Source organism: Gavia stellata, chromosome 2 (genome assembly GCF_030936135.1).
Source record: "Gavia stellata isolate bGavSte3 chromosome 2, bGavSte3.hap2, whole genome shotgun sequence".
Classification (NCBI taxonomy): Eukaryota; Metazoa; Chordata; class Aves; order Gaviiformes; family Gaviidae; genus Gavia; species Gavia stellata.
In genome coordinates this window covers 48,399,277-48,414,827 of record NC_082595.1, presented here as the reverse complement: position 1 = coordinate 48,414,827, position 15,551 = coordinate 48,399,277, and positions in this window count along the sequence as shown.

Genomic DNA, 15,551 nt, shown 5'->3' with positions numbered 1-15,551 from the left:
CTGTTTAACAAAATATATGCTAGGCAGAGTCCATCTTCTGTGCTAGCAAAGTGAATCTTACTCCTACCAATCACTCACTGTCACGAAGCCGAAGGAACCACTGTAATGCCAGAAGATGATTTGTTTGAAGTTCTAGCTTTCACCTTAAACCATGCGGCTCTTCCATACAGCAAGACACAGTTATTACCAACGCTGCCTTATGCCTGCCTTCTCTTCTTATTTAGCTGGTTTAACAATATGCTAATGACAGGAAGAAAACATACATATAAAATATTGTAAGCATCAAGACATGGAAGGAGAAGGTAAATCTGGCTCCCAACCATGAAATCTTATTCTGCAGTTGCCTTCTTAATGGCATCTCTTGAGGTCAGTGGCTTTGAATTCTCGCAATTGTATAGGGTCACTCTGGCAGCATTGACCAAGTAGAAAAGATTCAGCCAGGGGAAACAATGGCAGAAGTCACCCTTTAAATGTCCTGCCTTCTATATCATGCAATTGATTCCAAGGCTCCCCACCACGATGTCACTGTTTGACCAGTTTGCTTTAAAACAGCTTAATTAGCTGAAAGGAAAGCTATGTCTGAGCATGTTTGTGAGAAAAAAACAAAAAGCTCTCGCCTTTCAGAAAGCTCATGCTCTGTCTTGTCGGAAATCTCTGGTTCTGAAATGAAACAACATTCCTTTCATACAGAGTTAAGTCCCTGACAACAAATTTTCCCGGACTGGGGAAACAACCAGTTGCGCTGTGTGCTGATGTCGGAGACACTGGTTTACTTTGTTTTGGGGGGCTGAGTGCTCTGCACCTCGGTTAACTGCAGGGACGCTGCGGGAGGAGATCATGGCTGTAACATGGCTGTAAACAGCCCCATTGCTCCTGGTCTGAGAGGCAGTCGAGACTGACTGCTTCAGTACTTCGGTGCCACTTGTGTATTAACGTCCAGGCCATCAGCTAGAGAGAGTTTGAATACCCAGGAAGGAGAAACAGAGGACTTTAAGTGCTTAAGCCCAACTTTTCTTACAGAGTTCTCCATTTTCCCAAACCCCAGGCACAAGGCAAGCCCAGAAAGTTGGTGGGAAGGGAACTGATAGGAGTGTGAGGCAAGGCACCTCGTGTCCACCGGGAAGAAAGTGAAACCAGAGGTCCCAGTCCTGCCTTCCTCAGCCTAACCACAGAAAGCAGTGCTGCCTTGGGCCGTGGAGGCATTAAAATACTCAGCGCACCAAGTGATGCAGCTGCAGAGGGACGTGCCACACTGCCTTTGGTTTCCTCATTTGCTCTCTGAGCTGCAGTGTTTGCAGTGGGAAATACAGCCTGAAGGTCAAAATACAGCCTTTGGCCCACTACATGTTCTCTCCAGCAAGCAAATGTCTCCTGAAAGAAAGAACATGAGCACTGAGGGGTTTTGTTCTGTGATGGTCATGGCAGCTTGTTGGCATTACGAGGCTGCTGAGCGGCTCAGTAAGCACTGCTGCCCCTCCACAGGGGTAGGGAGAGGTTTGAGTAATTTGCCCAAGGCTTTAGGAAGAATCAGTTTCAAAGCCGGATCAGCTGTGCGAAAAATAAAGGCACAGAACTTCTGTTCTATCTATTAATCCACAGTTTGGTGTCAGGCCTTTTTGCATGTATATTTGCACGGTGTGCCTAGCACCAGTACTGATGGAAAATATGGGAACCCAGCATCGGAGGTGCATGGGGGACTGAAGCATGTAAAGCCAGAGCAAGTCACAGAAAGAATCATTTAGACAGAAAATAGGATTAGGTTAACACCCTCCCTGAGACTGCTTGCACATGGTGATTTTATGTATGTATGTAGCCATACCAGGTTCAGTGAAATTATGCGCTAAATGTATTTACAAAGGGGGGTAAAACTTTGCAGAATCAAGGTTTTAGTGTATTTTGTAACATTTCTACAGCCTCTCATCCCTGCCCTTCATTTTCCTGGGCATTTATAAGAAATTTCAGTCTGTTGCAGCTCATTTGTTCATGTCCAGACAGAAGAAGTATTTTTAAATCATTTTGCTTTCACTGCATGAAAGATTCTGGCTGGGAAATGAAGTAAAGATATGCCTCACCGCTGAATTAAAAGCTTTAGTTAAAAGATTTTCTTTGTAAATGTTTTTTTCCAAAAAACCCAAACATCTTTTAATTTAGTGCTTATATTTGAAACAATATCCTGCTTAAAATTAGATGTTTATCAGTGTTTTTTCCCTTCGTGGCTTTACAGAAAGGTGAAGGAAAGGATGATTAAACCAGAAACAAAGTCAGTAATTAGCAGTATAAATCTCTCAGTGATATCAGTAGGTCACGAAATTAACTGGTACAGGCTTCGGACACATCTGCTCTTTTGGCAAGTGGTGCCCTCTGTGAGCCTGCTCATTGGCTCGCACTAACCATACGATGGGTCTCGGGGAACTTATTTTCGCTCCCTAAGCTAAACACAGTGCAGCGGTGAAACCCTACGATTTCTAAAATGCTGAAGCACGTACAAGGGCTGAGCGTTCCTGGTAACTGAAAGGCAGTCTCGCACAGTTTGGAAGCACTGTGCTATCGCCCTGGGACCCCCGGAGGGAGGGGTGACATGGGAGTTTATTGTGTGTGGTCGAATGGTGCTTTGCAAGGCTCAGATTCAGGAAATTATTTGGAGGTTTAGGGAACAGGGACTTGGCTGCCATGCTGCAGGCTGCTATCGGGAAGGGGGTGATGCCCACAAGCCAGCAAGGACAGCCCCAGCACCAGAGTTACTGCTCAGTTTTCATCTTGGCCAGAGCTTCACTCTCCTGGTGGCAGAGCAGCAGAGAAGCAAGAGGCTTAAAGCACCAGAAATAGGGAAACTGGGGGGGGTGCAGGGGGGTGAAGGGAAGAAACCAACAGTTCTGTCTCCTTCCAACCTCAAAATATAAGGGAGCAATGCAGTGTTGCATTGCATCAAGTCTTGTTGGCTGTCATGTCAGGCCAGAGGCCAGAGGTCAAGTGCCTGCTGCAAACCCGTCTCTGGGCTGCTTGTCTCAAGCCATTCACCCCTCTGCCTGTCGGCAGGCAGGTAAAAACGGCAATAGAAGTGGTCAGTCCGACATGTGTTTGCCTTTCTCTAGCTATCGTTATGCATGTAACTCATAGGTTCTGAACTGACTATTCAGCCCGCTTTGGAGGATGAAAACTCTGAGCTGCTGTTCCAAGGGATTGCGCTTGGGACCCTGGTCCCTTTTCTTGCTATTTCATCACAACTTAGAATTATGACTGGGTGTGTGGCAGCATTCAGAAGCAGCAGTGCTTTCTAAAACCATCAGAGCAACGAGGGCTGACTCTGCCTGGGCTGGCTCCTAATCCATAAAGCAAATTCAGCTGGAAACTTTGACATTCTCACTTTTGTGTAGAAGTCCCAGAGATCCATCAGTTATGGAATTCATGGCTATAATTCCAAATACATGGGCTTTATATGCACAAACCCGAGACCTAAGCTGGGCTTCTGTACCTTGGGTAGATTTCTAGGAAAGACAGCATAGCAGTAAGTGGGCACATGTGGCTTTTTGGAACCCAGTAATGTTTGCTCCCTTTCTAGTTTCATTGCAAAACTCTAACATCCTAAAGCCATCAGTGAAAAGGCTAGCTGTGGAACCAGAGAGGGGCTAACAGGTTTTGCTCAAAGCAAAGCATGCCAGCGCTAGGCAAGTGTCCGCCTTTCGGGTATTTGCATGAAGGGGAATGTGGAGCACTTCCCTAAAAGCAGGGCCAGTCGCTAGCTGTGCTCCATGGAGGGAAGCCTGCAGAGCCATTGTGGCACCAACTCTGTTCTATTCAAGAAGGAAAAAAAAAAAGGGAACCGAGTTAAAGAGGTCTACTCTTTCTGAAGGCTCTCCTCATATTTTACCGTTTCATTTGAGCTTTCTCCCTTCCTTTCTTTCTACTGTTCTTTCTCTCTCCATGCACAAAACAATATAAAGATGGGACAATAGCAGAGCTGGAATGGTGCTGTGTCCCACTACCATTTCTTTTGTGGTCTTTGATATGCTTTAGAGTGTAGGGCATAAAAGCTGTCAGTGTTAGGGAACCTCGTACAAGTTGAGTGTATCTGCACCTGAGCATCTCTGTGTCACAGGAGGAACATTTGTTGTTTGGCTTTATGTGAGAGGAGTTAGATTTTATGTGGATTTAAAACACATATTTTGACACTGTTCTTAAAAGCTTTTTGCATTCAGTATGCAGTTTCCTGGTATGAGGACTCACCTACATATTCTAGCCAAAGATGGGGAAATTATTATCCTGAGCCAAATATACTCCTCTGTAACAGACAAACTGGGCTTCTAAATCTGCTTTGTGTATTTTCACATGTAAACATCTCCTACTGTTCAGATTGCTCTTTGAACTGTATCAGTACAAAGTAGTTGGTGATAGCCTTTTGATTCCTGGTTAGCATTTGACTCTGCAGTCTCATACTGACTTCACTGGGCTGAGGCACTGGATGCTATACCATACACCATGAGGATAGTACAGTGGGACCATATGGTCACCAGGCTCCCCATTTTTGTAACAGTCCCCGTTGCCACTACACTGGTGAAAGGTAGTTGCCTGATCTGGGTGAAGTTTATTGAATTGCAGCTTTCCAGGGCACAGGGCAGCCAAAGCCACAGTGAGCTGGGGGGATTAGCAAGCTGGAGCAGCTTTCATCAGCACTGTGGTGAGAAGGCACGAATGCAATATCTTGGCTTGAGGTGCACTGAGATGCAATGGCTCAGATATGTTTGGGGATTGTGTTACACCATACAGCATCACTGCCTTCACCGCTCCTGCACTCACTCAGCAGTAGCCTGCTAGCTGGAAAATCATCCAGTTCCCTTTTATGGTCCTGTAATCTTTTGGTCTTGCCAGCAGGTCTCAAAAATCACTTAACTCACTAAAGAGACAAAACTAGGACCATTGGAAAGGAGTGGAGAGCTCTGTGATAAAGTGTGAGTATTTGGGTTATTTTTCTGTCTTGGAGCTCCAGTAAATAACATCCAAATGGAGCCATTATACCAAAGAACAGGATTTGTTTCCCAAGATTGTTAGGCATTTTAGAGACTTTATCACTGGGGCAGCATAGTTGCCAGTTTCACCATCTGCAGTGCTACCAAGGCGCCCGCCTCTGTTTCTGCCAGGCTGGAGGGCAGAGCCCAGAGGGCTGCGAGCAGCCGCTGGGGTCCCTGCACACCGTTGCTGCCACCCGTTGCACTTGACAGTGCATGTGGGTCCCTAACAAGCCTCTGGAAACCCACAGTTTTAGAGATACAGGTTTTAAACGCCATCATCTCGCTGCGCCTGTGGGAGGTTTGCACCTTCTGCTCCAGCCAGCACCCCTGGCTCACACCAATGGAAAAGTAGGACCATTCCTAGTGCTAGGGAGCATCTGCAGCCCCCTGCACCCCTGCAGAGGCGCGAGGTGCCCTCTCCTGCTCCGCTTCTTGGTTCACAAGACCTGGATGTGAAGATGGTGACCGCTCTGATGCGCCCCGCGTGGTTCAAAGGGAGGCGGTTCGCAGGGGACCTGATTTTCTTTCTCTTGCACCGCAGCCATTGTGCGGGTGTCAAAGGAGCATCCCTCTCATCTCTCAGATTGATGGCATCGTCTAGGACTTCCAGCATAGACAAGATAAACTAAAGGCTTCTGCAGACAGGTATGTAACTGTGGAGACAGCAGCGCTGCAGAAGAGGCCTCCGATCAGGGGAATGTTTGTCCCACAGTCGACTCTCTGGCATAGCGGTCACCTTTGACATGACTTGCTGAATAGGAGTTTGTTTTCTAATTTCCATGGTTCAGCCATAGGCCATGCAAAGTAAATACAAGTAAACGGGCAACAGTGGGTTCAAAGGAACATAAGACAAGTATTTGCCCCCTCGGAAGACAGTTTGGATAGTGTTCACATGTGAATCAATCTGGTTTGGGTCTTTGAAGTGATTTTGATTAAGAAGAGTGGGACAGAGCACTGAAAATTGATGGGGTCAACAAAAGATTGTCCATCTTTTGGGGCATACTCTGGAGGCAAACTGCTGGCATGCTGGTGCAGAGCTGCCAGTGGTGCTGTTGTGCAGATGTGAACTCCTGAACCATTTAATAAGAGAGGCAAGAGGCCTCCCCTGACACCAGCACCAAGCCTGGGCAGCCCAGGAGAGGGATGCTGTCACTTCAGTGCTTGCTGTCATGTCCTTTTCAGGGTTCTTCCCTTACCCTGACTGGCCTTGCAGGCACATCTCTGAACGTGACAGGTCTGTGTCCTCAGGCACAGATCAGATCAGTGGGTTTGACTTCAAACTGTACTTCGCAGAATCACAGAATCACTATGGTTGGAAAAGACCTGTAAGATCATCAAGTCCAACCATCAGCTCAACACCACCATGCCCATTAAACCATGTCCCACAATACCTCATCCACACGTTCCTTAATGTACTTAATACATAAAGAGCTTCACTCCCTGCCTGGATGCACCACAAAAGTTGTAAATCTCTTCTACACAATCCAGGACGGAAACAAACTTATGAAACAAACTGAGAATTGTGGTTTTGGAAGATGCACTTTTGCAGGTTGCTTGAGTCGCAAAGGGAAGCCTTTGCCAGGGGTTTTAGGCTGTTTCCAGCTCAACACAGCCCCCAGGCTGGCTGTTCTGTGAAGGGCTGTTTTTCTTTGTTTGTTTGTTGTTGTTTTGGTTTTAAATAAGTGCCTTATATTTCTGCTGTTGGCTTTGAAGGAAAAAAAATATCAAGCACCATAAATAATATTTCTTTAAGGGTTACAGAAATACCACCATGCACATCCTATCAAAACACTGCCTGGCTAGGAAGCCCGTCTTGTAGACACTTTATCTTTCCTTGGCACCTTAATGCTTTTACCATTATACGCAACTTTCTTTCTGCTAATGCACAGCATAACCCCTTCAGGGAGGCAATCTGATATTTTAAGCGACTTGTGATCTGATTGATTTGATCGCTGTCACTCTTCTGAAATGAAGAATGTGCTAATCCTATATGTAAGTAAAGACTATTTGTCAACATGAATGACACATTTGGGGTGAGACAAAAATGTGAATCCTCAGCATGGCTGGTCAGTGATCATTCCACAAAATTTCACAGTGCAACATGTAAAGTGACTTGAGCAGAGACAATTAGACACATTTCTAACTTGTCTGTCTGTAGTAATTATTTATTTCTTGTGCTTTAGCAGTAGTAGCTACGTAGAGACTGTGTATATAATTAAAGATTTTACAAGGATTTTAATATCTTTCAGGATAAAAGGAATCACCTGAGCAAAATAAATCCTTACTTTAAAATAGGTGGATTCTTCTGAAAAGCTGCAGGTGAGAAAAGATTCCATAGCTGTTCATCGTCATGCCTTGCAGAGTCAAAAGGAAAAACAGAGGCTGGTCAAGGAAAGGATGTGCTATTTTTGCAATGCAAGGAAACGAAATGCACAAATGAAGCTGTCACAGAGTATGCAGGTGCAGGCAATTTCATAGCGGAGCTCCTGAAATCCTGCTGAGAAAGCCCTGCTGCAGCCATTCGCTTATTCGTAGTTAGCCTCACTCCCCTCCAGCAGCTCTGCTAACATGGCAGGACTGAAAAGCCACTTCTGAGATGAGGGAAAGGCACCTGATTGATGTCTTGGCCATTTTAAAGATGAATGTAAAGCTAGTGATGACGGTCCTGAAACCCAGTTGCCATCTGAAATCCTGGAAGTGCCTGATTGAGCCTGGCACAAGAACATCCCTGTAGTTGCCAGGGCCAGAGCCCTGATGTCCCCACGTATGAGCCTGGCCTTCACTGTGTGAGCGGAAAAGCAGGTAGGGGTAAGCCGAGGGGGGAGGGGAGCTTCTGTGTGGCTTTTCCCAGTGAAAATGCAGAGCCTTCTCCAAAAGTATTGCACTCTGCAAACCTCCCAGCAAGGCTGTCTCTCAGGTCTGAGAGAACATATGCACACACGCAGACACACCTGTAGACACACACTCTGCTCCCCAAGGCTCCTCGTGCTGCACAGTAAGCGGGAGTATGGGATAATGTATTGAGAAAGGCAGCAGCAAACAGAGGAAAAAGACAAGCAGGAGCAAACCAAGTATCCTTGCACTGCCTCCTCAGTGGCCAGGGCACAGATGTGCTCCGTCTGCTGTCTTGTCCTTTGTTAACTCCATCTCCCACCCCTTTGAACCTCATTAACTGGTTATGGAAAAGAGGGCACTGATTATTACCCCAAGTGATAACCCAATTACTTGGGATAATAAAGTGCCTGTGTCTTTATACAACAGGGTTCAGAGCAACCACAGTTGCGTGGAAAAGGAGTGAAAAAATCACAAAAACACCTCCAAGATTTTTTCACTCCCCCAACCCATGGGTTCAGTTTCCAGACAGCCCTAACCACTGCTCCCAGTGCCTTTCTCTCCGCAGCCCATCTCCTCTCCCAGAAAAGACCCCTGACGTCGCCGAATGACACCAGAAAGGGCCCAGGGAAGGAAAAAAGTGGCAAGGGGTACAGCACATAGACTTGGGGGAGAGGGCAGCAGAAGCAACCCCAGGGCTACTGCCGTGGCCAGCCTCTTGGCACGTGCTCGCTCCTGCCGTGTTTTGCCTCCAGCAACCGCAGACCCCCTTGAGGTGCCCAAAGCTGATATTACTGGGTGCAGAATTTAAATGCTATAAATGTAATTTCATGCCCAACATGTACAAACATAATTTTAATTCAGAATGGTGAGGGAACTTCTCACATGGCCTGTATGCCTAGGCTTTGAAGGTGCCCCTGGGAAAACCCTTGTCTCTTTTGGTAAAAACAAGCACTGATGCACTGCTAAATAAGACTCCATTTCAGCTGCTGATGTTCTGGCACCAAACCAGAACACCAAACCAGTTTCTATTCTACAGCAACAATTATTTTGCATGTCTCTGGAAAGGAAGTCATATGGGGATGAGAAAAAAAGGCAAACCAAGATGATTTATCCATTCCAAAACAACTTTGCGGAGACATTGCTATGATGCAGCAGTACCAAAAAAGTCTGTATAAAGTCCTGGGCTTTCCTGGTTGAAGGAATCCAGTTCCTAAGAAAGGTGAGTGATGCTTATTTATTTTGCTTTTTGCTTTCTCCCAAGGAAGGAAAATTGTGAGGAGGGTGCAATTCTGGTGGAAGCTGAGGTTGCAGGAGTAGTGGGAGGGCACAAAGGGTTCATTGTTGGGCCAGCAATCTGTCATGGGGAGGGCTGTCATGGGAGTTTCCAAGGGGCTGGCAATGAAACGCCGCCGCTACGTCGCAGAAGGAGACTTTACCTCACTTCGGGCTGCCCAGCTCCGCTCCCCGTGCCGGCCTACCCGCCAGCAGCAGTGGGGCGGGCTGACCCACCGCCCTAAATCACTGGCAGAGGTAGAGCGGCACACAGGGTGAGGGGGCCTGCGGGTCGGGCGGCAAGAGAGCCGAGATTTATAACTATACAGTATTTCTCTCTTTTGAAAATTAAATGGCATGTTAGAGAAAATAAAAGAGGGTTGACAGGAGGGGGTCAGCCCGTGCACGGCCAGTCCAGTCTTCAGGGCTGAGTGGACGAATGGTTTAAGTACAGCAATTAAGTTATTTTGGTGGAGGGGAAGAACTGCACCATGAGGGGCACACTCAGTTTTTGTGGGTCGCTGGTGAAACTCCTATCCCAAAGCCGTAGTCACCTACAGGGCAGCGTGCTGGGGCTATTAGTGACCCTCCTGTCCCCCAGGTGCCCGCAGCACAGCGGGGGTCTGCGCCTACCGATGCTCCGGCCCTCGGTGTGGCTTCGCTGGGCTCAGCTGCTGGCTGCCTGCGGGGACACCAGCCCTAGGGCTTCGCTGGTGAAAGAGGCTGAATCGGCGAAGAAGCAGGTTTTGTGTTTGCAAAGACAATGAAAGCTTTGAGTTTTACATCAATACCTGTGCAACTGGCGTTTTGGTGGCTTGTGAGGAAGCATTTGGTGGTGATTTACTTTGGTAAAACACATTTGTCCTCTGGGATGGAAAACGAAGTGCCAGGCAAGAAGACCCTGCTGCACCTTGCAGCCCTGCCTGAATGTCCCAGGCCACCGACAACTGGTGTAAAGCAGCAGAGCTTCGCAGAGGGCAATCCTGCAATGGCCAGTTTACATCAGCTGAAGATCCAGGCTTTTGTGTCATTAAAGACATAGTAGAAAAAAAATCTGTTGTGAATGAAGGAAGCTCTGGCTAAAAAGTCCCAACAAGTTAGCTCTTTATTCTTTACCAGTGAAGTCTGCACACAATGAAAACATGGACAAGGGAAATTTGCACAGCATTTAACTTAGGTCAAAAAAACAAGTAATTTGTTAAGTGGCAAGGGCACCAACGCGTGCCATGTCACGCTGGATTTTCTTTAAAAATAAAAAAAATAACAAAGTTAAACTTTCAGTCAACCTGAAAATATTTGCTTTTTATGGGGGCAGTGCGGAACGAATGGGACAGCAAATCTTTCTTCGGTTGCTCGTTTACAGAGACTGAAAAGCTCTATAGAGACAGTGGGAAAAGAAGGAAAAAGGAGGGGTTACAGAGAGGGAGGGAGGAAGAAAGAAAGAGAAAGAAAGAAAGAAAGAAAAAGAAAGAAAGGAAGAAAGAAAGAGAAGGGAAGGAAGGCAGGAAAAGAGGGCGAGTGGAAAGGAGGGAGGGAGGGGGAGAGGAAGGGAAAAATGCAATATGAGCTCTGAGGTTCTTTGCTAATACAATATTATTAAAGATGATAGTTAAAAAGTATACCAGGCTGAGAAAGCAAACTCCTTGGAGTACTTGATGCATTTCTCACTGATGACTAGAGAGGGATCTCTTGCAGAAACAGACACTGCAGGAAAAGACTCCGATCAGGAACTCAAATGGAAGAGGAAACATGAAATCTCCCCAGGAAGGAAAGCAGGAGCTGTCCAGAGGGAAGAGGGAAACCCTGATGCCCATGTTGTAGCATGAAAACTTACAGGTATAAATTCCAGCTCTTAAATGCCAGACATCCATTCTCTCTAATTTTTCCAGTTTAGCTGATTTGCTTATGTTTCGAAAATATTACAAGTGAATGACTTGTGAATTCTGTGATGACTGGTCATTGGAAATGTGTTGCTTTACTGAATTCATCTAAACCTATGTAAAAGGAGGAACGATTAAAACAGATATTCTCATGTTTTGCTATTATCTTTTCCCCCTTCTGGTACAATTCCACAGAACTGAAAGTTTTCCGTCCTCTTTCAAATATGCATTTCCTGATCCTTGTCATTAATAATCTTGTTTCTGTGCTTACTTTGGATTTCTTCTCCAGTTTCTTAGAATTTTTTCGTCCCATCCCCCTTATTGACAGCAGACCCATGTTCACCCAGCAGACATTTCTATTTATTTACATTTTAGATTTCATTCTTCCCCTTCCCTTTCTGAATGTTAGTTCAGAAAGCCGGACAGGTCTTACTAGCTAGCTATCAGAACATGAAAGCCCATTTAACCTGCACTTGCTGTCCAGAACCTCTGTATTTTAAGCTAGCAAGGGTGTCTCTCTATCTCTGTTTCCTCCTCTATCTCCATCTATCTCTATCTCTATCTCTATCTCTATCTCTATCTCTATCTCTATCTCTATCTCTATCTCTATCTCTATATGTAATATACATATGCACATTCCTAGTGCTTTTGAAATGTCTTTCATCCTACAAATTACTGCCCAAAACGGTGAAGTAAAACAGCACTGTGGTGTAATCTTGCACTGCCTTTTGCTCACACTCTGACACACACACAGGAGCATGCACACACACACACACACACGCACACAGAGACACAACCGCGTGGGGAAAGCAGGCGTGCGGGCAAGTTTTGACCTCCGGTGTCCGCACAATGAGCCACGGACGATGCAGAAGGTTGGCTGCTTCTATACAGACCTGCTTTTGTGCTCTTGTCCAGGGCTTGATCCTTGGAGCCCTATGTGCTCAGTAGACGCCAGAGAGATAGATGTGATCTGTTAGCCTCATCCAGCGCCGGCAGCTGAGCCATTTTCACACAGGCAGGCAGGTATGGCAAAGCCCGGGTAACAGATGAGAACCCATGGGGAGCTCTTGACTATGGAGAATGAAAAATCAAAAGAAACCATATTGGACACAGATACAAAAGGAGTCCCCTGTTCCTTTTCTATCCCCCCTTGTTTCTTTTCTCCTGTTCCTTACCAGGCTGTAATGAATGTGGAAAACAGCTTCCCCCCTCAAAGTATTTGAGGACATATAGATTCCAGATGCTATTCTATGCAAATACTTCCACCCTTCCCTGCCCAGCAGCATCCTGAGTTAACCCTCTGCCTAGCTTTTTGCTGCCTGTCGCCTTCCACACTGCAGTAGGAAAGAAAAAAACACCTTTAAAAAAACCCTTAATCGTTATTCTCAAAGGACATGTTTACACCCTATGTAGTCCATTTGGGATCAGCACAGCTGGAGGCACAAAGCAGCAGTTAACACATTTTTGGCATTGAAGTTAGTTTGATGTTTTAATCACATAACATCATGAAAAAAGAGAGGTTAATTCCTAATAGTGTTAACACTCTGAGCTCTCTCTTGAAATCACTGTTTGTAGCATGTCCAGAGTCAAAGAGATTTGTCTCAGTGAAAATAGTCTGTAGAAGACTTTTAGCATAAAAGCATGCAATTTAGAAGGAATTAAAGGAGCATACTTAAAGCACAGGAACCCTAAGGATCTGTTCCTCGGACAGCTGTGAGTCTTTTGTCTCCCACTGGCAGTTTTGTGAGCCTTGCTTCACACCAGCCATAAACCAAAATGTTTTTGCTTGGTAGCTAATACAGGAATGATTGCCTTACTCCTAGTGACTGCCACTTGCATACGAGCCTTCCAAAAGCCATTTCCATATCCAGAAAGAAAAGAAAGATGTGGAGACCAACAAGAATAGCTAACCTAACTGAAATGAATTTTCTTTCCAATGAAAAAAAAAATACCTCTCCTGAGATTTTATCTCCTGAGACTGTTCTACCACCTAAAATTGCTTTCATGGGCTTCCTATTTATAATCCCTTAGCTTATGAGCAGGTCTACCTGGATGCACATACCCCAGGATCACCCTAACAACAGCAGCAGTGCAGCTTTAGGCTTTTGATCAGTATGAACTACAATTTGATTTAATCCCTCCCTGAACTCAAAAATGGATCAATTTTACTTTTGTTGTGACAGATTGATGGTAAGATTTGAGAGAGTATGGTGAGAGAGAGAGAGGTCTCAGGCATGAGCACAGAAGGCTCAAACATTCAGACATTTATTGATAGAGAGACAGATACATTCTCCTCAACCAAATAAAAACGCTTTTTGTATGGCGCTCACATACACTGTGATTCCCAGCAACAGCCCTCTCTGCATCTGGTCGTGTGGGAATGAGATACTTATGAGGCTGTTTTGTTAGCATTTCATTAGGCTTTCCAGGGTTTCCTTGAGTTTCGGGGTATATTCTGCTCCATGAAATATGTTTTATCTAACTTGCATTTGAGATCCTGCATAGAGATGACATGGACTCTCTGCACTGATTTGCACTAGACATCAAGAGCACACAATACTTCTTTATGAACTTTACTTTGATCACACAAAGCAAAAGCATCTTCAAACTAGGGGGTTTTACCACTTTGGTTGTAACCTTTTTTTTACACCCTTTCTAAAAGAAACCACTGAATCAAGAAAATGTGCTAAGCAATCGAATGAGTCTTGTGTTGAAATAGTTTCCCCTGTTTCCTAAGTGACATGGAAGAGGACTAAGGATGCTTACCAGATTTTCCAAACAAGTTTGCTCCTTCCTGTTTCAAGCAATCAGCTGAATGGCAGTGAAGACCATATTTCTATTTATTTACATATTTATTTTAGCTTGGATGAACAAAGATGAATTATTAATCTATTGCAACTCTCAAATTCCTTGAAGTGGAGCTCTGGCATTGACTTACCTTGCATAGATGATATAAGAACTTTATATGACTGCGAGAAGTGGTAACCGTTTTATTTGTTCTCAGTTATGCTGGTTTTGTTTAAGAAGCAATCGGTAGGAATCCCCTGAAGGACAGGAAACTTGAAGATGAACCCAAAGCAGTGAAGGTTAACTGAGAGGATTTAAAAAACCCCACAGTTTGGCTACATGTCTATGTGTAACAATTTTCAGTCTGTGCTGGACTTACTCCAAACCCAGAATTTCACTGATTTTGCTGATTTACAACTTCTGCTAACCTGATGTGTGCCCATGGGAGCCCTGTCTTTCTGTTGACTCCAGCAAAGCATTCTGAGAAAAACTCATCTCCTTTCCCTGAGACACCTGTTCTCTCTGATCTTTATTTCTGCGGTGATTTACCAGACGCCAGTCTTACTGGTCTTCTTGATGCCAGTCTGGCTTTAGTTTTTGCTCTGCTGGCCACAAAAAGGGCAACAGAAACAGACTGTGAAGACCGGTAGTAGTATCCTTTGTGACTTGAATTTGGTTGTGAGCTATGAAAAAGGTGAGAGTTCTCCCTTAATTCCTCAAAAAATGACCATCTCCACACTTAATGAAAGCAGAACAGAACCACCTCATCACAGATGCAACCAGACAAAAACGTTGGGGGTAAATAGTCACTGCTAGCTAGAAGCTGTGGAAGAGTCACCTCATGTTTCTCTCCTCCGTACAAATCCTTCTTGTTTTACACCTGTACTCTAAAAAAAGTGCGCATTTTGGGGGTGGGGTAGGTTGTTGTACATGTGACTGTCTCTGTACGTGGTGATATGTGCCAGAGTTTGACAGCATTTAAATTTCCTCTAGGAACCACGTTTTAACACAGAGGAGGTGTTTCTCTGTGTACTGTGAGTACCTTTTCCTCATGTCCACTCTGGATGCTTCAATGAGAGCATATTGTGCTACCCAGTAATCTCAGTGCCTGCCTCGGTAAGGCTGCTGTATCTCAAAACAATCTGCATATACTCTCCATACCTCCATTTGGTGTCCAGGCTCCCGACCATGGGATATCTGTGTCCTTCCAGGCTGCAACTCCTTTCCCTTCAGAGACACTCTGCTGCTTTCTTTCTGATCTGGATTTGGGATTTAGTTTATGATGGTTCTTGAACTTCTGGAAATAGCCTAAACTCAGAAGCGATACAGCCCTTACTGACTGCCTTGATTACCCAAACTGGTAGGAAAGCTTTCTTTCCAAGAAGCTTCATTGCCAAAGTTATCACAGCAAGGTCTCCCTTGGATGTGCTGTTTTCTAGTGCCAAAGATGAGAAAGCTCAGAGACTGGGGACTTGGTAGAAGTAATGGAAACAGCTCATAATTAAAAAAAAGGTCACTCACCAGAGTCGGTTGATAAACAGGGGGACCCCCAAATACTGTGGCATTTCGGCTGGGTGTTCTAGATGTTGCTGCTAGAGTGATTCTTTGCAGAAGATGGGTGGGTCAAGAAGTAAAGTGGAACTTCAGTAGGATGTATGAAAAACATTGAAAACAGTCACTCATCCAGAAGCCAGAGAACAGCAGATGCTGGACCTAGGAAATGGCTGAGGTAATCTGCCTTACATACGCATCTGGTAAACTGGTGGAAACG